This window comes from Oncorhynchus kisutch, linkage group LG14 (assembly GCF_002021735.2).
Source record: "Oncorhynchus kisutch isolate 150728-3 linkage group LG14, Okis_V2, whole genome shotgun sequence".
NCBI lineage: Eukaryota > Metazoa > Chordata > Actinopteri > Salmoniformes > Salmonidae > Oncorhynchus > Oncorhynchus kisutch.
Genome location: NC_034187.2, coordinates 77313417 through 77338836, shown reverse-complemented (window position 1 = coordinate 77338836; position 25420 = coordinate 77313417). Strand labels below are relative to the sequence as shown.

Here is a 25420-nt window from a genome sequence, read left to right as displayed (position 1 = left end):
GAGGTAGATATGTATAGGGGTAAGGGGACAGGGATACTGGAGTGATGGAGGTAGATATGTATAGGAGAGAGGGATACTGGAGTGATGGAGGTAGATATGTAAAGGGGTAAGGTGACAGGGATACTGGAGTGATGGGGGTAGATATGTATAGGGGTAAGGGGACAGGGATACTGGAGTGATGGAGGTAGATATGTATAGGAGACAGGGATACTGGAGTGATGGAGGTAGATATGTATAGGGGGAAGGGGACAGGGATACTGGAGTGATGGAGGTAGATATGTATAGGGGTAAGGGGACAGGGATACTGGAGTGATGGAGGTAGATATGTATAGGAGACAGGGATACTGGAGTGATGGGGGTAGATATGTATAGGGGTAAGGGGACAGGGATACTGGAGTGATGGAGGTAGATATGTATAGGAGACAGGGATACTGGAGTGATGGAGGTAGATATGTATAGGGGGAAGGGGACTTGGCAACAGGATATAAGATAAACAGAGTAGCAGCAGCTTGATTGTGAGAGGGTGTGCAGGTGTATAGAGTCAGTATAATGTGTGAGAAAATTATGGAGTGAGTGTTTGTGTGAGTGTTGGATTGACAGTGTGTGTGAGTGTGTAGGGCCCTGTGAGTATGTATAGAGACTGTGCAAATACTGAAATAAAAAAATGTCAAAAAAGATACAAGATCATGTAAATATGATTGGTGGATTCAAGTAAATTATTTCATGTGCGTGTGTGTGTGTGTTGCTGGGAAAAGTGCTGGGACAGTAGGTAGCCTAACGATTAAAGGCATTGGACCAGTAACTGAAAGGTCACTAATTCAAATCCCAGAGCCGACTAGGTGAAAAACCTGTCGATGTGCCACTGATCAGGCGTTTAACCCTAATTGCTCCTGTCAGTCTCTCTGGAGAGTCTGCTAAATGACTAGCTCTGATTGTTCTGGTAACTTTCCCAAAATGACAAGGTTTTTCAGAAATCCTGGCTGGAAGATTTATGGAATCATGAGGGAATAACCAGGAAATCCGGAATCCTCCAACCAGTATTTCTGTAAAACCTGACATTTTGCAAAAATGACCTGCATTGTGCTGCCCTACTCCTGATTCGACTGCTCTAGTAATCTTGGCTTCGACCGAGACCAATCTACACCCAAAGAAATAAGAGAGATATGGGCAGTTCAAAAAAGAGGAGAGAGATTGTTTGAGGTGAGTGGATAGCCGTGGAGAGGTAAATCTCTATGGCAACTGTTGAGCCAACACTCTCCACACACTTCAGTAGGTGTATTTCAGTAGGTTACTCCAGTAGATGTACTTCAGTAGGTGTCCTTCAGTAGGTGTTCTTCAGTAGTGTACTCCAGTAGGTGTACTTCAGTAGGTGTACTCCAGTAGGTGTACTTCAGTAGATTAACTTCAGTAGGTGTTCTTCAGTAGATGCACTTCAGTAGGTGCACTTCAGTAGGTATACTTCAGTAGGTATACTTCAGTAGATGTACTTCCGTAGGTGTACTTCAGTAGATGTCCTTCAGTAGGTGTACTTCAGTAGATGTCCTTCAGTAGGTGTACTTCCGTAGGTGTACTTCAGTAGGTGTACTTCAGTAGATGTTCTTCAGTAGGTGTACTTCAGTAGATGTACTTCAGTAGGTGTACTTCAGTAGATGTAACTTCAGTAGGTGTACTTCAGTAGATGTAACTTCAGTAGGTGTACTTCAGTAGATGTACTTCAGTAGGTGTACTTCAGTAGGTGTACTTCAGTAGATGTAACTTCAGTAGGTGTACTTCAGTAGATGTAACTTCAGTAGGTAAACTTCAGTAGGTGTACTTCAGTAGATGTCCTTCAGTAGGTGTACTTCAGTAGATGTCCTTCAGTAGGTGTACTTCAGTAGATGTCCTTCAGTAGGTGTACTTCCGTAGGTGTACTTCAGTAGGTATACTTCAGTAGGTATACTTCAGTAGATGTACTTCCGTAGGTGTACTTCAGTAGATGTCCTTCAGTAGGTGTACTTCAGTAGATGTCCTTCAGTAGGTGTACTTCCGTAGGTGTACTTCAGTAGGTGTACTTCAGTAGATGTTCTTCAGTAGGTGTACTTCAGTAGATGTACTTCAGTAGGTGTACTTCAGTAGATGTAACTTCAGTAGGTGTACTTCAGTAGATGTAACTTCAGTAGGTGTACTTCAGTAGATGTAACTTCAGTAGGTGTACTTCAGTAGATGTAACTTCAGTAGGTGTACTTCAGTAGATGTACTTCAGTAGGTGTACTTCAGTAGATGTTCTTCAGTAGGTGTACTTCAGTAGATGTACTTCAGTAGGTGTACTTCAGTAGGTGTACTTCAGTAGATGTAACTTCAGTAGGTGTACTTCAGTAGCTGTAACTTCAGTAGGTGTACTTCAGTAGGTGTACTTCAGTAGATGTCCTTCAGTAGGTGTACTTCAGTAGATGTCCTTCAGTAGGTGTACTTCAGTAGATGTAACTTCAGTAGGTGTACTTCAGTAGATGTTCTTCAGTAGGTGTACTTCAGTAGATGTAACTTCAGTAGGTGTACTTCAGTAGATGTAACTTCAGTAGGTGTACTCACATTATGTTTGTTTGTAAGTGTGTGTGTGTAGCGTCATGTTTTCCTGCAAGTATTTGTATCCAAGGTAGAAAAACAACAGCTTCAATGTGGGAGAAAGGGAGGCTTCTGTGAAGGGAGGAGGGAGGGAAGGAGGGAGGGAGGGTGAAGAATGGAGCGAATAGAAGTTTCCAAATCCCCCTCCCTCCCTCCACCTACCCGACCCCTCTCTGTGCTTTACCCCACCCAATCATGCCACTCCCCTACTCCGTCCTACCTCACTGTGTCCAGACTCACTCACTTGTGTTTTGTGTGGCGGTGAACCCAAAGAACAATCCTCACTCTCTTTTCCCAAAATAAGCCTATAGGGGGAGGGAGAGGGAGGGGGGAAGGGGAAGGAGAGGGAGTGGGGGGGGGGGGGGGGGGCAGAGGGAGGGGGGAGAGGGAGGGGGAGGAAGGGGGGGGAGGGGGGAAGGGGGGGAGAGGAAAGGGGAGGGGGGAAGGGGAGGGAGGGAGAGGGAGGGGGGAAGGGGAGGGAGAGGGAGGGAGGGGGGAGAGGGAGGGGGGAAGGGGGAAGGGGAGGGAGCGCAGAATAAAGCAACAGTGAGGAGATTGGACTTGCGAGGTGCACAGGCCCTGGTTATAAGCTGTGGATGTGGGACTGTACAAGCTGAAGTCACTGCACTTACCTCTCAGCCAAGCCAACTAGAATACCCTGCCTGCCTGTACTGTCGCTCTCTCTCTCTCTCTCTCTCTCTCTCTCTCCTTCCCTCCTAGAGTTGGAGCGCTGAGATTTGGAAAGTGCGCCTCAGACCCACTTTTGGTCAGCCTGAAGACTGTACAGAGACGGTTTTCCACTCCTCTCTCTTCCCTTCGATCCCACTCTCAGTCACTCTCTCACTCGCTCGCTCTCTCACTGCAGAAGCACATGGACTACATTTTCTCCAGAGAGACAGAGAAAGAAGCAAAACAAAAATAACATTGGTTCCACCTGCCATTGGTGAAAATATTAAAATAGTTCTGTTTTTGGACAAACTCGGACCAGCTTTCAAACCAGCGGCATTGCAATGTTTATTTATATATATTTTTATTCTCTTTCGTTCCTTTGAAATTGACTGATCTGATACCATCCTAATTTCTCTGAGAGACATGCGTGGCTGAAGGAGAAGAGGAGCCAGAGACCAACCTGAAATTAACACCTCGTTGACACCCTCTCACATCCCGTTCCTCCATCTACCATTCAACGTTTTGAGGAGAGAAAAAAAGGTAAGCCCCCTGTCCTCTTCCCTCCTCTCCCTTAAGTGTCTCTCCATTTACCTCTCATCCCTCCATCCTGTCATCCCTCATTGTTTTCCTCACATTGTGTCGCCGCGGTAACGAGAGCCGAGAAAGAAAAAACAGACAGAGCAATAAGTCATGGGACCTGCGTAGTACTCTGCGGTGCTGAAGGAAACCTAGCCCAAGGCAGGGACAGAGAAGATTAGAAACTACCAATGCAACTCTTATACCCAGTTTTCTCCCTGTCTGTCAATTTATATCATATATACTGTTACACTTATAATAACAGCCATATTATTATTACTATGTGTTATTATGATTCCTCAGAGTGGAATGTGACTTTCAGCAGGAATGCCGAGACACACTGCCTCTGGTATGATAGAGGCATCCTACTCTCTCTCTCTCTCTCTCTCTCTCTCTCTCCAGGAGATGGTACTGATTATGGGTAAATGGAGCGTTCACATACATCTGCCGAATGTTATTTGTCCGCTGCGCTCCTCTGAAGAAAGTTTAGTTTGAGTGAGATGTACTGATGAAACGGTGACAGATGTACAACTTATGGTTGATGTTGGGGGGTGTATGGGAGATGGGAGTGTCTATGATGGGAGGAGATAAGATAACCGGAGTATCATTCAGCGGCTTGTTTCTTGGCATGTCTGTGTGTCTGTGTGTCCGTGTGTCTGTGCATGTAGGTATCAGTGACTATGTAATGTATGAGTATGTGTGCGTGTCAGTTCTCTGAACCTATAAGGATGCCCAGTCAGTCTCTGTCACACACCGACACAGGTTCCATTCATATGGGTCAGGTAGAGTAGATCGCTGTCTCTCTGCCATCTCATTGTTGGAATATCTCACATCTGTGTGTACAGACCGCTTTGTTGAAGACTAAGTGTGTCTACACCAGTTTTTTTCCACTTTGGTCTATATGTTACGCGTGTTGTGTTTTTTTTGTGATGTCTTAGTTCACTGCTGTGGGGGTAAGATAAGTGTGATTGCTGCAGAGGGAGATGCAACTTTGTTCGTTTTGTCTACCCTCTCTCTCTTATTTTCCTTGTCCTCCACTCTCCTCTCCTGGCTGGCTCTCTATTTTAGGCCCCCTCGTCCACATTTTGTCTGTTATCCTTCTGCTCCCCATTCTCTCTCTCTCTCTCTCTCTCTCTCTCTCTCTCTCTCTCTCTCTCTCTCTCTCTGTCTCTCTCCCTGTCTGTCTGTCACTCGCTTTCTCTCTCTCTCTCTCTCTCTCTCTCTCTCTCTCTCTCTCTCTCTCTCTCTCTCTCTCTCTCTCGCTCTGTCTCTCTGTCTCTCTCTCTCTGTCTCTCTCCCTGTCTGTCTGTCACTCGCTCTCTCTCTCTCTCTCTCTCTCTCCCTGTCTGTCACTTTCTCCCTTCTCTTTCTCTTTTAGTGCGCTGCGTCGCTCCTGGCATGCAGGGTTACATTCCTCTGAAATGACATCCCTCCATCACTGAGAAGGAGGAATATTCATGACTCTGAGTCATGCAGCGGGCAATGTGAGAGAGAGAGACATAGAAAGAGATGGAGAGAGGGATGGAGAGAGAAAAAGAGAGAGCGAGAAAGAGGGAGAGTTTGAGAGAGAGGGGGAGGGATAGAGACACACACAGAGAGAGAGAGAGAGAGAGAGAGACGAAAGGCTAGAAATCTGAAATCAAATTGTGAACAACAGTGAACAACAGTGAACAACAGTGAAATGCTTATTTACAAGCCTTTAACCAACAAAGTTTTAAGAAGAAAATAGATAAGTAACAAATAGAAAATAAAAGTAACAAACAACTAAACAGCAGCAGTAAAATAACAATAATTGAGGTAATATGTACATGTAGGTAGAGTTAAAGTGACTATGCATGGATAATAAATTGAGAATAGCAGCTGCTTAAAAGGGGGAGCAATGTAATTAGTCTGGGTAGCCCTTTGATTAGCTGTTCAGGATTCTAATGGCTTGAGGGTAGAAGCTGGCCTTTTGGGCCTAGTCTTGGCGCTCCGGTACCACTTTCCGTGCGGTAGCAGAGAGAATAGTCTTATGACTAGGGTTGTTGTCCTGGCACCACACGGCCAGGTCTCTGAACTCCTCCCTATAGGCTGTGTCATCATTGTTGGTGATCAGGCCTACAACTGTTGTGTCATCGGCAAACTTAATGATGGTGTTGGAGTCGTGCCTGGCCATGCAGTCATGAGTGAACAGGGAGTACAGGAGGGGACTGAGCACGCACCCCTGAGGCGTACCTGTGTTTAGGATCAGTGTGGCGGATGTGTTGTTACCTACCCTTACCACCTGGGGGAGGCCCGTCAAGAAGTCCAGGATCCAGTTGCAGAGGGAGGTGTTTAGTCCCAGGGTCCTTAGCTTAGTGATGAGCTTTGAGGGCTCTATGGTGTTGAACGCTGAGCTGTAGTCAATGAATAGCATTCTCACATAAGTGTTCCTTTTGTCCAGGTGGGAAAGGGCAGTGTGGAGTGCAATAGAGACTGCATCATCTGTGGATCTCTTGGGGCGGTATGCAAATTGGAGTGGGTCTAGGGATTCTGGGACAATGGTGTTGACTTGAGCTATGACCAGCACTTTCAAAGCACTTCATGGCTACAGACATGATTGCTATGGGTCGGTAGTCATTTAGGCAGGTTACCTAAGTATTCTTGAGCACAGGGACTATGGTGGTCTGCTTGAATCATGTTGATATTACAGACTCAGTCAGGGCCAGGTTGAAAATGTCAGTGAAGACACTTGCCAGTTGTTCAGCGCATACTGAGTACACGTCCTGGGAATCAGTCTGCCTCTGCGGCCTTGTGAATGTTGACCTGTTTAAAGGTCTTACTCACATCGGCTACAGAGAGCGTGATCACACAGTCATCCGGAACAGCTGATGCTCTCATGCAAGCTTCAGTGTTACTTGCCTCGAAGCGAGCATATAAGTAATTTAGCTCGTCTGGTAGGCTCGTGTCACTGGGCACCTCACGTCTGTGCTTCTATTTGTAGTCTGTAATAGTTCCTGCTTTAGTTTTAGCTTGTAAGCAGGAATCAGGAGGATAGAATTATGGTCAAATTTGCCAAATGGAGGGTGAGGGAGAGCTTTGTACATGTCTCTGTGTGTGGAGTAAAGGTGGTCTAGAGTTGTTTTCCTCTGTTTGCACATTTAACATGCTGGTAGAAATGAGGTAAAACGAATTTGAGTTTCCCTGCATTAAAGTCCACGGCCACCAGGAGCGTCGCCTCTGGATGAGCGTTTCCTGTTTGCTTATGGCCCTATACAGCTATTTGAGTGAGGTCTTAGTGCCAGCATTTTACGAGAGGCCGCTGTTCTATCCTCCCGAAAAAGCTGAAAACCAGCCAGCTGTGTGTTATTCATGTCGTCGTTCAGCCACGATTCGGTGAAACATAAGATATTATAGTTTTTAATATCCCGTTGGTAGGATATATATACGTATTTTATTATTGATTGATTGTACGTTGACTAATAGGACCGATGGTAAAGATAGATTACCCTCTCGGCGTCGGATCCTTACAAGGCACCCGGACCTTCGTCGCCGATTCGCCGTCTCTTTCTGCTGCAAATGACAGGGATGAGGGCCTTGTCGGGAAGAAAGAGTATTCCTCCAGCACGGAGTAATCGCTGCCCTGAAATCAAGAAGATCTTTTCAGTTATAAGACGTGGCAGAAACATTAAGTATGAAATAAGTTACAAATAATGCGAAAAAACAAACACAATAGCACAATTAGTTGGAGATCTTAACCTGCATAGGACACTGGTTCTTAATTCAACCGCTGTGTCAGATTTTTTAAAAACGTTACAAAAAAAGCATACCGTGCAATAATCTGAGATGGCGCTCAGGAGTAAATACAGTATGTTGGAGTCAACAGAAATACGAAATTACATCCATCCATGTCCATTACTAGTGTCCAATTAGCTACTTTTGCTAGCACGTTTAGCTCACATGTCCAAAAGCTGGCGCTGGTCCAGGCGAACTCGAATAAACTGGTAAAACTAAGTAGAGAATCAATCTTCAGGATGTTATTATCATATATTTCCAATAACGTTCCAACCGGATGATACATTTTTGTCTACAGAGTAATGGAACGCAAGGCGATATAATGACTACTGCGCGTAACCAGGAACTGGCATTCTGACAGACCAGTGACTCAAATAGCTGCCATCCGGTCCCACATCACATTAGAGGCTTCATTCCATGTTCTACTGACTGTTGACATCTAGTGGAAGGCGTAGGAGGTGCGAACAGATCCATATCTTATTTTGATGTGAATAGGCGATGAGTTGAAAACCAACCAGCCCCAGAATTTCCACTTCCTGTTTGGAAGTTTGCCTGCCCTATGAGTTCTGTTATACTCACAGACATAATTCAAACAGTTTTAGAAACTTCAGAGTGTTTTCTATCCAATAGTAATAATAATATGCATATATTAGCATCTGGGACAGAGTAGGAGGCAGTTCACTATGGGCACGCAATTCATCCAAAGTGAAAATGCTGCCCCCTGTCCCTAAAAGGGTAGTGGGGCGACAGGGTAGCCTAGTGTTTAGAGCGAAAGGTTGCAAGTTCAAATCCCCGAGCTGACAAGGTACAAGTCTGTCGTTCTGCCCCTGAACAGGCAGTTAACCCACTGTTCCTAGGCCATCATTGAAAATAAGAATTTGTTCTTAAACTGACTTGCCTAGTTAAATAAAGGTTAAATTAAAAAGGTTAAAGTCTATTCAGATGTCCATGAAATAGTAGTTTAGACAGAGGTCTTCCCCCTTCCCCACCCTCTACAAACATCCTTTCCGCTCCCGCTGTCAATATCGCAACACTCCCACTACCGCTCCAATCCACTACCGCTCCACTCCACTACTCCCAACCGCTCCGCTCCACTACATCTCCACTCCACAATTCCCAACCGCTCCACTCCACTACCGCTCCACTCCACTACATTTCCAATACACTACCCCCAACCGCTCCACTACCACTATCACTCCACTCCAATACCACTACCGAAACCACTCCACTCACAACCACAACTGATAACACTAAACTCTACTTCACTACCACTCCACTCCCTCTCCACTCCACTACCGCTCCATTCCACTACAACTACCGCTCCACTACCACTACCGCTCCACTCCACTACCGCTCCACTCCACTACCGCTCCACTCCACTACCACTACCGCTCCACTCCACTACCACACCACTCCACTCCACTACTACTACCGCTCCACTCCACTACCGCTCCACTCCACTACTACTACAGCTCAACTCCACTACCGCTCCACTCCTTTACCGCTCCACTCCACTACTACTACCGCTCCACTCCACTACCGCTCCACTCCATTACCGCTCCACTCCACTACCACTATCGCTCCACTACCACTATCGCTCCACTACTACTACCGCTCCACTCCACTACTGCTCCACTCCACGACCGCTCCACTCCACTACCACTACCGCTCCACTCCAGTACCGCTCCACTCCACTACCACTCTACTCCACTCCACTCCACTACCGCTCCACTCCACTACCACTACGCTCCACCTCACTACCATACCACTCCACTACTACTACCGCTCCACTCCACTACCGCTCCACTCCACTACTACTACCGCTCCACTCCACTACCGCTCCACTCCACTACTACTACCGCTCCACTCCACTACTGCTCCACTCCACTACCACTATCGCTCCACTACAACTATCGCTCCACTACTACTACCGCTCCACTCCACTACTGCTCCACTCCACTACCGCTCCATTCCACTACCACTATCGCTCCACTACCACTACCGCTCCACTACTACTACCGCTCCACTCCACTACCGCTCCACTCCACTACCACTATCGCTCCACTACCACTATCGCTCCACTCCACTACCGCTCCACTCCACTACCGCTCCACTCCACTACCACTATCGCTCCACTACCACTATCGCTCCACTCCACTACCGCTCCACTCCACTACCACTATCGCTCCACTACCACTACCGCTCCACTCAACTACCACTCCACTCCACTACCGCTCCACACCACTACCACTATCGCTCCACTACCACTACCGCTCCACTCCACTCCACTACTGCTCCACTCCACTCCACTACCACTATCGCTCCACTCTACTACCGCTCCACTCCACTACCACTATCGCTCCACTACCACTATCGATCCACTACCACTACCACTCCACTCCACTACCGCTCCACTCCACTACCACTATCGCTCCACTACCACTATCGCTCCACTACTACTACCGCTCCACTCCACTACCGCTCCACTCCACTACCACTATCGCTCCACTCCACTACCACTCCACTCCACTACCACTATCGCTCCACTCCACTACCACTACCGCTCCACTTCATCTACCACTCCACTCCACTACCACTATCGCTCCACTACCACTATCACTCCACTCCAATACCACTACCGAAACCACTCCACTCACAACCACAACTGATAACACTACACTCTACTTCACTACCACTCCACTCCCTCTCCACTCCACTACCGCTCCATTCCACTACAACTACCGCTCCACTACCACTACCGCTCCACTCCACTACCGCTCCACTCCACTAACACTCCACTCCACTACCACTACCGCTCCACTCCACTACCGCTCCGATTCACTACCGCTCCACTCCACTACCACTACCGCTCCACTCCACTACCACACCACTCCACTCCACTACTACTACCGCTCCACTCCACTACCGCTCCACTCCACTACTACTACAGCTCCACTCCACTACCGCTCCACTCCTCTACCGCTCCACTCCACTACTACTACCGCTCCACTCCACTACCGCTCCACTCCACTACCGCTCCACTCCACTACTACTACCGCTCCACTCCACTACCGCTCCACTCCACTACCGCTCCACTCCACTACCACTATCGCTCCACTACCACTATCGCTCCACTACTACTACCGCTCCACTCCACTACTGCTCCACTCCACGACCGCTCCACTCCACTACCACTACCGCTCCACTCCAGTACCGCTCCACTCCACTACCACTCTACTCCACTCCACTACCGCTCCACTCCACTACCACTACCGCTCCACCTCACTACCACACCACTCCACTACTACTACCGCTCCACTCCACTACCGCTCCACTCCACTACTACTACCGCTCCACTCCACTACCGCTCCACTCCACTACCACTATCGCTCCACTACCACTATCGCTCCACTACTACTACCGCTCCACTCCACTACTGCTCCACTCCACGACCGCTCCACTCCACTACCACTACCGCTCCACTCCAGTACCGCTCCACTCCACTACCACTCTACTCCACTCCACTCCACTACCGCTCCACTCCACTACCACTACCGCTCCACCTCACTACCATACCACTCCACTACTACTACCGCTCCACTCCACTACCGCTCCACTCCACTACTACTACCGCTCCACTCCACTACCGCTCCACTCCACTACTACTACCGCTCCACTCCACTACTGCTCCACTCCACTACCACTATCGCTCCACTACAACTATCGCTCCACTACTACTACCGCTCCACTCCACTACTGCTCCACTCCACTACCGCTCCATTCCACTACCACTATCGCTCCACTACCACTACCGCTCCACTACTACTACCGCTCCACTCCACTACCGCTCCACTCCACTACCACTATCGCTCCACTACCACTATCGCTCCACTCCACTACCGCTCCACTCCACTACCGCTCCACTCCACTACCACTATCGCTCCACTACCACTATCGCTCCACTCCACTACCGCTCCACTCCACTACCACTATCGCTCCACTACCACTACCGCTCCACTCAACTACCACTCCACTCCACTACCGCTCCACACCACTACCACTATCGCTCCACTACCACTACCGCTCCACTCCACTCCACTACTGCTCCACTCCACTCCACTACCACTATCGCTCCACTCTACTACCGCTCCACTCCACTACCACTATCGCTCCACTACCACTATCGATCCACTACCACTACCACTCCACTCCACTCCACTACCGCTCCACTCCACTACCACTATCGCTCCACTACCACTATCGCTCCACTACTACTACCGCTCCACTCCACTACCGCTCCACTCCACTACCACTATCGCTCCACTCCACTACCACTCCACTCCACTACCACTATCGCTCCACTCCACTACCACTACCGCTCCACTTCATCTACCACTCCACTCCACTACCACTATCGCTCCACTACCACTATCACTCCACTCCAATACCACTACCGAAACCACTCCACTCACAACCACAACTGATAACACTACACTCTACTTCACTACCACTCCACTCCCTCTCCACTCCACTACCGCTCCATTCCACTACAACTACCGCTCCACTACCACTACCGCTCCACTCCACTACCGCTCCACTCCACTAACACTCCACTCCACTACCACTACCGCTCCACTCCACTACCGCTCCGATTCACTACCGCTCCACTCCACTACCACTACCGCTCCACTCCACTACCACACCACTCCACTCCACTACTACTACCGCTCCACTCCACTACCGCTCCACTCCACTACTACTACAGCTCCACTCCACTACCGCTCCACTCCTCTACCGCTCCACTCCACTACTACTACCGCTCCACTCCACTACCGCTCCACTCCACTACTACTACCGCTCCACTCCACTACTGCTCCACTCCACTACCACTATCGCTCCACTACAACTATCGCTCCACTACTACTACCGCTCCACTCCACTACTGCTCCACTCCACTACCGCTCCATTCCACTACCACTATCGCTCCACTACCACTACCGCTCCACTACTACTACCGCTCCACTCCACTACCGCTCCACTCCACTACCACTATCGCTCCACTACCACTATCGCTCCACTCCACTACCGCTCCACTCCACTACCGCTCCACTCCACTACCACTATCGCTCCACTACCACTATCGCTCCACTCCACTACCGCTCCACTCCACTACCACTATCGCTCCACTACCACTACCGCTCCACTCAACTACCACTCCACTCCACTACCGCTCCACACCACTACCACTATCGCTCCACTACCACTACCGCTCCACTCCACTCCACTACTGCTCCACTCCACTCCACTACCACTATCGCTCCACTCTACTACCGCTCCACTCCACTACCACTATCGCTCCACTACCACTATCGATCCACTACCACTACCACTCCACTCCACTACCGCTCCACTCCACTACCACTATCGCTCCACTACCACTATCGCTCCACTACTACTACCGCTCCACTCCACTACCGCTCCACTCCACTACCACTATCGCTCCACTCCACTACCACTCCACTCCACTACCACTATCGCTCCACTCCACTACCACTACCGCTCCACTTCATCTACCACTCCACTCCACTACCACTATCGCTCCACTACCACTATCACTCCACTCCAATACCACTACCGAAACCACTCCACTCACAACCACAACTGATAACACTACACTCTACTTCACTACCACTCCACTCCCTCTCCACTCCACTACCGCTCCATTCCACTACAACTACCGCTCCACTACCACTACCGCTCCACTCCACTACCGCTCCACTCCACTAACACTCCACTCCACTACCACTACCGCTCCACTCCACTACCGCTCCGATTCACTACCGCTCCACTCCACTACCACTACCGCTCCACTCCACTACCACACCACTCCACTCCACTACTACTACCGCTCCACTCCACTACCGCTCCACTCCACTACTACTACAGCTCCACTCCACTACCGCTCCACTCCTCTACCGCTCCACTCCACTACTACTACCGCTCCACTCCACTACCGCTCCACTCCACTACCGCTCCACTCCACTACTACTACCGCTCCACTCCACTACCGCTCCACTCCACTACCGCTCCACTCCACTACCACTATCGCTCCACTACCACTATCGCTCCACTACTACTACCGCTCCACTCCACTACTGCTCCACTCCACGACCGCTCCACTCCACTACCACTACCGCTCCACTCCAGTACCGCTCCACTCCACTACCACTCTACTCCACTCCACTACCGCTCCACTCCACTACCACTACCGCTCCACCTCACTACCACACCACTCCACTACTACTACCGCTCCACTCCACTACCGCTCCACTCCACTACTACTACCGCTCCACTCCACTACCGCTCCACTCCACTACTACTACCGCTCCCCTCCACTACTGCTCCACTCCACTACCACTATCGCTCCACTACCACTATCGCTCCACTACTACTACCGCTCCACTCCACTACTGCTCCACTCCACTACCGCTCCATTCCACTACCACTATCGCTCCACTACCACTACCGCTCCACTACTACTACCGCTCCACTCCACTACCGCTCCACTCCACTACCACTATCGAACCACTACCACTACCACTCCACTCCACTACCGCTCCACTCCACTACCACTATCGCTCCACTACCACTATCGCTCCACTACTACTACCGCTCCACTCCACTACCGCTCCACTCCACTACCACTATCGCTCCACTCCACTACCACTCCACTCCACTACCACTATCGCTCCACTCCACTACCACTACCACTCCACTTCATCTACCACTCCACTCCACTACCACTATCGCTCCACTACCACTATCACTCCACTCCAATACCACTACCGAAACCACTCCACTCACAACCACAACTGATAACACTACACTCTACTTCACTACCACTCCACTCCCTCTCCACTCCACTACCGCTCCATTCCACTACAACTACCGCTCCACTACCACTACCGCTCCACTCCACTACCGCTCCACTCCACTAACACTCCACTCCACTACCACTACCGCTCCACTCCACTACCGCTCCGATTCACTACCGCTCCACTCCACTACCACTACCGCTCCACTCCACTACCACACCACTCCACTCCACTACTACTACCGCTCCACTCCACTACCGCTCCACTCCACTACTACTACAGCTCCACTCCACTACCGCTCCACTCCTCTACCGCTCCACTCCACTACTACTACCGCTCCACTCCACTACCGCTCCACTCCACTACCGCTCCACTCCACTACTACTACCGCTCCACTCCACTACCGCTCCACTCCACTACCGCTCCACTCCACTACCACTATCGCTCCACTACCACTATCGCTCCACTACTACTACCGCTCCACTCCACTACTGCTCCACTCCACGACCGCTCCACTCCACTACCACTACCGCTCCACTCCAGTACCGCTCCACTCCACTACCACTCTACTCCACTCCACTACCGCTCCACTCCACTACCACTACCGCTCCACCTCACTACCACACCACTCCACTACTACTACCGCTCCACTCCACTACCGCTCCACTCCACTCTACTACCGCTCCACTCCACTACCACTATCGCTCCACTACCACTATCGCTCCACTACCACTACCACTCCACTCCACTACCGCTCCACTCCACTACCACTATCGCTCCACTACCACTATCGCTCCACTACTACTACCGCTCCACTCCACTACCACTCCACTCCACTACCACTATCGCTCCACTCCACTACCACTCCACTCCACTACCACTATCGCTCCACTCCACTACCACTACCGCTCCACTTCATCTACCACTCCACTCCACTACCACTATCACTCCACTACCACAATCGCTCCACTCCACTACCACTACCGCTCCACTCCACTACCACTACTGCTCCACTCCACTACCGCTCCACTCCACTACCACTACCGCTCCACTCCACTACCGCTCCACTCCACTACCACTATCGCTCCACTCCACTACCACTCCACTCCACTACCACTATCGCTCCACTCCACTACCACTACCACTCCACTTCATCTACCACTCCACTCCACTACCACTATCGCTCCACTACCACTATCACTCCACTCCAATACCACTACCGAAACCACTCCACTCACAACCACAACTGATAACACTACACTCTACTTCACTACCACTCCACTCCCTCTCCACTCCACTACCGCTCCATTCCACTACAACTACCGCTCCACTACCACTACCGCTCCACTCCACTACCGCTCCACTCCACTAACACTCCACTCCACTACCACTACCGCTCCACTCCACTACCGCTCCGATTCACTACCGCTCCACTCCACTACCACTACCGCTCCACTCCACTACCACACCACTCCACTCCACTACTACTACCGCTCCACTCCACTACCGCTCCACTCCACTACTACTACAGCTCCACTCCACTACCGCTCCACTCCTCTACCGCTCCACTCCACTACTACTACCGCTCCACTCCACTACCGCTCCACTCCACTACCGCTCCACTCCACTACTACTACCGCTCCACTCCACTACCGCTCCACTCCACTACCGCTCCACTCCACTACCACTATCGCTCCACTACCACTATCGCTCCACTACTACTACCGCTCCACTCCACTACTGCTCCACTCCACGACCGCTCCACTCCACTACCACTACCGCTCCACTCCAGTACCGCTCCACTCCACTACCACTCTACTCCACTCCACTACCGCTCCACTCCACTACCACTACCGCTCCACCTCACTACCACACCACTCCACTACTACTACCGCTCCACTCCACTACCGCTCCACTCCACTACTACTACCGCTCCACTCCACTACCGCTCCACTCCACTACTACTACCGCTCCACTCCACTCCACTACTGCTCCACTCCACTACCACTATCGCTCCACTACCACTATCGCTCCACTACTACTACCGCTCCACTCCACTACTGCTCCACTCCACTACCGCTCCATTCCACTACCACTATCGCTCCACTACCACTACCGCTCCACTACTACTACCGCTCCACTCCACTACCGCTCCACTCCACTACCACTATCGCTCCACTACCACTATCGCTCCACTCCACTACCGCTCCACTCCACTACCACTCCACTCCACTACCACTATCGCTCCACTACCACTATCGCTCCACTCCACTACCGCTCCACTCCACTACCACTATCGCTCCACTACCACTACCGCTCCACTCCACTACCACTCCACTCCACTACCGCTACACTCCACTACCACTATCGCTCCACTACCACTACCGCTCCACTCCACTCCACTACTGCTCCACTCCACTCCACTACCACTATCGCTCCACTCTACTACCGCTCCACTCCACTACCACTATCGCTCCACTACCACTATCGCTCCACTACCACTACCACTCCACTCCACTACCGCTCCACTCCACTACCACTATCGCTCCACTACCACTATCGCTCCACTACTACTACCGCTCCACTCCACTACCGCTCCACTCCACTACCACTATCGCTCCACTCCACTACCACTCCACTCCACTACCACTATCGCTCCACTCCACTACCACTACCGCTCCACTTCATCTACCACTCCACTCCACTACCACTATCACTCCACTACCACAATCGCTCCACTCCACTACCACTACCGCTCCACTCCACTACCACTACTGCTCCACTCCACTACCGCTCCACTCCACTACCACTACCGCTCCACTCCACTACCGCTCCACTCCACTACCACTATCGCTCCACTACCACAATCGCTCCACTCCACTACCACTACCGCTCCACTCCACTCCACTACCGCTCCACTCCACTACCACTACCGCTCCACTCCACTACCGCTCCACTCCACTACCACTATCGCTTCACTCCACTACCGCTCCACTCCTCTACCACTACCGCTCCACTCCACTACCACTCCAGTACCACTACCACTACACTACCACTATCGCTCCACTCCACTACCCCAACCGCTCCACTACTACTACCACCACTACCACTCCACTCCACTCCACTTCCACTTCCACTAATACTACCACTACCACCACCAATAATACTACCACTCCACTGCCACTACCACTACCACTCCCACTACCACTCCAGTACTGCTCCAACCCACCACCACTGCCACTAACACTACCACTACCACTCCACTCCACTTCCACTCAACCTAATACCACCGCTCCACAACTTCTAATACTACCACTACCACCACCAATACTACTACCACTATATTAGAACTACCACTACCACTCCACAACTACTACCACCACTACAACTTTCACTCCACTACCACTACCACTCCACTACCACTACTACTACCACTACCACTACCATTCCACAACAACTTTCACTCCACTACCACTACCACTCCACTCTCAATACCACTACCACTCCACTACCACTACTACTACCACTACCACTATCACTCCACAACAACTTTCACTCCACTACCACTACCACTCCACAACTATTACCACCACTACAACTTTCACTCCACTACCACTACCACTCCACTACCACTACTACTACCACTACCACTCCCCTACTACTACCACTACCACCACCAATACTACTACCACTATATTACAACTACCACTACCACTCCCCTCCAAATACCACTTCCTCTACCACTACCACCACTACTACCACGCCCACTACCATTACCATTACCACTCCATTACCACTACCACTACTACTCCACTACCACATCAATATCTCTTCCACTACCACTAACACTGTATCACCACTACCACTCAACTACTACCACTACCACTCCACTACCACTGCCACTACCACTACCACTACCACTCCATTACCACTCCAATACCTCTTCCACTACCACTACCATTACCACTGCCACTCCACTACCACTAATACAACCACTACCACTACCACTCTACTACCACCACCAATACCACCACCACTACCACTAACACTCTACTACCACCACCAATACCACTACCACTACCACTACCACTACCACTCTACTACCACCACCAATACCACTACCACTACCACTCTACTACCACCACCAATACCACTACCACTACCACTCCACTACCGCTACCACTACCACTACCACTCCACTACCACTACCACTACCACTACCACTCCACTACCTCTACCACTCCACTACCACTACCACTACCACTCCACTACCACTTCCACTACCACTACCACTCCACTACCACTACCACCCCATTACCACTACCACTCCACCACCACTACCACTACCACTACACTACCACTAACACGCCATTACCAGTACTACTCCACTACTTTTACCACTACCACTCCACTACCACTACCAATCCACTACTACTACCACTACCACTCCATTACTACTACCACTACCACTACCACTACCACTACCACTACTACTACCACTACGACTACCACTACTACTACCACTACCACCCCATTACCATTACCACTACCACTCCACTACCACTACCACCACCACTACCACTCCATTACCACTACCACTCCATTACCACTACCACTTTCACTCCATTACAACTACCACTACCACTTTCACTCCATTACCACTACCACTACCACTCCATTACCACTACAACTACAACTACCACTCCATTACCACTACCACTCCACTACCACTACTACTACCACTACCACTACCACTCCACTACCACTACCACTACCACTACCACTACCACTAACACTCCATTACCATTACCACTACCACTCCATTACCACTACCACTTTCACTCCATTACAACTACCACTACCACTTTCACTCCATTACCACTACCACTACCCCTCCATTACCACTACAACTACCACTACCACTCCATTACCACTACCACTACCACTCCATTACCACTACAACTACCACTACCACTCCATTACCACTACCACTACCACTCCATTACTACTACCACTACCACTACCACTACCACTACCCCTCCATTACTACGACCACTACCACTACCACTACCACTCCATTACTACTACCACTACCACTACCACTACCACTCCATTACCACCACCACTACCACTACCACTACCACTCCATTACAACTACCACTACCACTACCACTACCACTACCACTACCACTACCACTACCACTCCATTACTACGACCACTACCACTACCACTACCACTACCACTCCATTACTACTACCACTACCACTCCACTACAACTCCATTACCACTACCACTACCACTACCACTCCATTACCACTACCACTCCACTACCACTCCACTACCACTACCACTCCATAACAACTACCATTACCACTCCACTACCACTCCACTACCACTCCATTACTACGACCACTACCACTACCACTACCACTACCACTACCACTACCACTCCATTACTACTACCACTACCACTCCACTACCACCCCATTACCACTACCACTACCACTACCACTACCACTACCACTACCACTACCACTACCACTACCACGACCACTCCACTACCACTACCACTCCATTACAACTACCACTACCACTCCACTACCACTCCATTACCACTACCACTACCACTACCACTACCACTACCACTCCATTACCACTACCACTCCACTCCACTACCACTCCACTACCACTACCACTCCATTACAACTACCATTACCACTACCACTACCACTACCACTCCATTACCACTACCACTACCACTCCGCTCTTTTGGGCTCTATGTGTTATGTGGTGCCAAACTACAGCCCTCGAGTAGTAATAGCAACACTGTGCTGTGTCCATGGCAACCCCATTCTATTGCCATGTATGCTCTGGTCTTTGGACTGGGCGTCTGGCAGTTTTCGGTTCCATTTGAATGTGTATGTGGGTGGCACATTACTTTACTGAGACTGATAGACTCCAACATCTCTATCCACTAACTGCCGTTTCTCACCTTTGATATAAAGACCCAACCATGACCAACAGCACTCACACAACGGTCATATTGAATGCAGAGAAAATACACGCGCACACGCACACACACACACGCACACGCACACGCGCACACGCACGCACACGCACACGCACGCACACGCACACACACACGCACACGCACTCACACGCACTCACAGACACGAACACTGTTCCAAGTCACATAAACACAAACATAATGGATTCAACATTCACCATCCATGCGTACACACACACTACATTCCCTACCATATTAAACACATACACACACACTACATTCCCTACCATATTAAACACATACACACACTTTCCTTTTCCAGACTGCCAACTTGCCTGGTTCTGGGTGATTCGTGCCCCACTGAAGAGGCGTCTGTTCTGGGAGACTTTCAAAACACTGTTTCTGTTCTTTTTGGATAACTGAAGCTCTCTTTTCAACCTCCCAACCCATAACTATGGAACCAAGCTAGTTCTGAAGGCACTTTGGCCTCGTTTACTACACCAGGGATAGACAGAACGAGACAAAGATAGGGAAAGAAACAGAGAAAAGTCGATTGGGCCTGCAATCCAACATACTACTGATGTCTCTTTTCATTCAGAATGACTTGAAATCCATTACACACGCTCCATCAGTGAGCACGGCGAGACAGGGGGAGGATGAACACACACATACAGACACACACGCTCCATCAGTGAGCACGGCGAGACAAGGGGAGGATGAACACACACATACAGACACAGACACACACGCTCCATCAGTGAGCACGGCGAGACAGGGGGAGGATGAACACACACATACAGACACAGACACACACGCTCCATCAGTGAGCACGGCGAGACAGGGGAGGATGAACACACACATACAGACACACACGTTCCATCAGTGAGCACGGAGAGACAGGGGAGGATGAACACACACATACAGACACACACGCTCCATCAGTGAGCACGGAGAGACAGGGGAGGATGAACACACACATACAGACACACACGCTCCATCAGTGAGCATGGCGAGACAGGGGAGGATGAACACACACATACAGATACAGACACACATGCTCCATCAGTGAGCACAGCGAGACAGGGGGAGGATGAACACACACATACAGAGACAGACACACACGCTCCATCAGTGAGCACGGCGAGACAAGGGGAGGATGAACACACACATACAGACACAGACACACACGCGCCATCAGTGAGCATGGCGAGACAGGGGAGGATGAACACACACATACAGACACAGACACACACGCGCCATCAGTGAGCACGGCGAGACAGGGGGAGGATGAACACACACATACAGACACAGACGCCCCATCAGTGAGCACGGCGAGACAGGGGCAGGATGAACACACACATACAGACACAGACACACACGCTCCATCAGTGAGCACGGCGAGACAGGGGGAGGACTGGCGTGTGTCTCAGTGGGGATCTGAGAGCATATGGGAAAGGCTGGACACATCCACAGGCGGTTTTATCTTTACCAGATTCAAAATCATGATCCATAACCTCTCTACAGAGGTAGAGACAGACAGAGAGCTGAACAGTGTTGTGAGACAGAGAATGAGAGAAACACACAGAGAGAGAGAGAGAGAGAGAGAGAGAGAGACATACGGACAGACAGACACACAGACAGACAGACAGACACACAGACAGACAGACAGACAGACAGACAGACAGACAGACAGACAGACAGACAGACAGACAGACAGACAGACAGACAGACAGACAGACAGACAGACAGACAGACAGACAGACAGACACACATACACACACACACACACACACACACAGACACACAGAGAGAGAGAGAGAGACATACGGACAGACACACAGACAGACAGACACACACACACAGACACACAGAGATAATGGGAGGAAACGCTCATAACATTATTCCTCCCTCTTCTCTCGTTCCACCATCTCTGTTTCTCTCTGATTTTCTTTTCACAGTCACACAGCTCAGACATCAAGTCTGTAGGGTACCCATTGAGGTTTGGCCGTCTACAGTACTGCAGTTGGAACACATATTCACCACAAGATGGTGGGCTTTTTAACGTTAAACTGTTCAGAAATGTTAGAGTAAGGGAAAGAGAATGGGAAAGGGGTATACCTAGTCAGTTGTACAACGGAATGCATTCAACTGAAATGTGTCTTCCGCATTCAACCCAACCCTTGGAAAGGTGCAGAGGGCTGCCAGAATCGACATCCACGTCTTCGGCGCCCGGGGGAACAGTGGGTTAACTGCCTTGCTCAGGGGCAGAACGACAGATTTTTACATGGTCAGCTCGGGGATTCGATCTAGAAACCTTTCGGTTACTGGCCCAACGCTCCTACTGCGAGTAAGAAACGTATAGAGTACACTGGCACAGTACACACACGCACACACGAAAACACACACAAACACACACACACACACACAAACACACCCACCAAACACATCCACACAGGGCTGTATGTTTGTGTGTGTGAGTACAGTGCCAATGTTCTTTGTCTGTTTCTGTATATTTCAGATAAATATTTACCAACATTTGGTTCAATCAAGTCAATCCTCATTCTTACTGATTGGAATTTATTCTCTTCTGGTCAAATCATAGTTTCCAGTCTAATCCAACTGGGGTTCATGAAGATATTCCATGATGATTTATATACTGCTGGCAAACAAACACTACGTCATTTCAAGAGTTGGCATAGAGGAAGACCGTAACACACACACACACACACACACACACCACCCACCCTGATGTCTGAATCAAACCAAACTTAAGAATTCATTGTTGATCCAGGTTCCCAGCTTATCTCCCTTGATAACCTGAAGCATGCCGAATCTGTTCTCAAGCAGAAAATCAACCCCAATCTCATGCTACATAAATCATGAAGAATTGTATTTTATTTTATTTTAATAGCTATTGATTGGATGCTGCATTTCATTTGTACATGTGTGTGTGTACAAACCCTCTTGGTCAGATGTGTATATGTGTATATGCATATGAGGTTGTGTGTGTACAACCCTCTTGGGCAGAGTGTGTGTGTGTGTGTGTGTGTGTGTGTGTGTGTGTGTGTGTGTGTGTGTGTGTGTGTGTGTGTGTGTGTGTGTGTGTGTGTGTGTGTGTGTGTGTGCGTGCGTGCGTGTGTGTGTGTGTGTGTCTGCATCTGTCTCAGATTTGTGCCGCTGTAGAAGGAAATTAAGGCAAATGCCACTCACTTTCATCTGCTATCTTACCTTCCCGGAACACAGGCCCATCCCTTCTCTTCCCTTCCCTTCTCTCCCCCTCTTTCTTCCCTTCCCTTCCCTCCCCCTCTTTCTTCCCTTCCATTCCTTCCATCTCTCCCCCTCTTTCTCCCCCCCTCTTTCTTCCCCTTCCATTCTCTCCCCCTCTTTCCCCCCCCCCTCTTTCTTCCCTTCCCTTCTCTCCCCCTCTTTCTCGCCCCCCCCCTCTTTCTTCCGTTCCCTTCTCTCCCCCTCTTTCTTCCCTTCCCTTCTCTCCCCTCTTTCTCCCCCCCCTCTTTCTTCCCTTCCCTTCTCTCCCCCTCTTTCTCCCCCCCTCTTTCTTCCCTTCCCTTCTCTCCCCCTCTTTCTCCCCCCCTCTTCCCTTCCCTACCCTTCCCCCTTCCCTTCCCTCTCCCCTCTTCCCTACCCTTTCCCCTTCCCTTCCCTCCCCCCCTCCTTCCCTTCCCTTCCGTTTCCTTCCCCCTTTCCTTTCCTTTCCTTCCCCTCCTCTCTTCTTTCCTCTCCTCTCCTCTTCCTTTCCTTTCCTTTCCTTCCCTCCTCTCTTCTTTCCTCTCCTCTTCTCTTCCTTTCCTTTCCTTTCCTTCCCTCCTCTCTTCTTTCCTCTCCTCTCCTCTTCCTTCCTTTCCTTTCCTTTCCTTTCCTTTCCTTCCCTCCTCTCTTCTTTCCTCTCCTCTCCTCTTCCTTTCCTTTCTTTCCCACTCCCCTCTCTCCCTCCTCTCTTCCCTTCCCCCTCATCCCTTCCCTCCCCCCTCTTCCCTTCCCTCCTTTCCCTCCCCTCCCCCTCTTTTCCTTCTCCCCCCCACCCTCCCGCTTCCCTTCTCTTCTCTTCCCTCCCCTTCTCTCATCACAAAGGACACATTTCCCTCATCAGAACCAGTTCTTCTTCTGGTCTTTTTCATTCAAACGGAAATGGAGAAAAAGCAGGCTATTCCTGACAGGGAGAGAGAGAGCATTTATCAGACAGTTTTTCCTTATCCTCTGTTTGCTGAAGTAGGGCACACACACACACACACACACACACACAGTAGAATCCCTGAATATAGACTGTAGATACATGAGGGGGACTGAGTGGTGCAGCGGTCTAAGACACTACATCTCAGGGCTTGAGACGTCACTACAGCTTTGATCCTGGGCTGTATCACAACCGGACGTGATCGGGAATCCCATAGGGTGGCGCACAGTTGGCCCAGCGTCGTCCGGGTTAGGGCAGGGTTTGGCCGGGGTAGGTCGTCATTGTAAATAAGAATTTGTTCTTAACTGACTTGCCTAGTTAAATAAAGGTTAAATAAAATAAACAAATACGTAAGCAGAGGGAGGAGAGGTCATGGAACAGCACACTCCAGAGGGAGGAGAGGTCATGGAACAGCACACTCCATAGGGAGGAGAGGTCATGGAACAGCACACTCCAGAGGGAGAAGAGGTCATGGAACAGCACACTCCAGAGGGAGGAGAGGTCATGGAACAGCATACTCCAGAGGGAGGAGAGGTCATGGAACAGCACACTCCATAGGGAGGAGAGGTCATGGAACAGCACACTCCAGAGGGAGAAGAGGTCATGGAACAGCACACTCCAGGGGGAGAAGAGGTCATGGAACAGCACACTCCAGGGGGAGGAGAGGTCATGGAACAGCACACTCCAGAGGGAGGAGAGGTCATGGAACAGCATACTCCATAGGGAGGAGAGGTCATGGAACAGCACAC

At 50.2% G+C, this 25420-nt stretch overlaps 1 protein-coding gene across 1 annotated transcript in view; it reads left to right on the top strand.

Annotated features, from left to right (window-relative positions):
- Positions 1 to 3146: 3146 nt before the first annotated feature.
- Positions 3147 to 25420, top strand: part of LOC109879404 (collagen alpha-2(VIII) chain) — a 118872-nt gene continuing 96598 nt past the window's right edge. The window contains exon 1 of the mRNA XM_020471584.2: positions 3147 to 3810. The gene's annotated coding sequence lies outside the window, so the exon portion shown is untranslated. The remainder of the gene's footprint in view (positions 3811 to 25420) is intronic.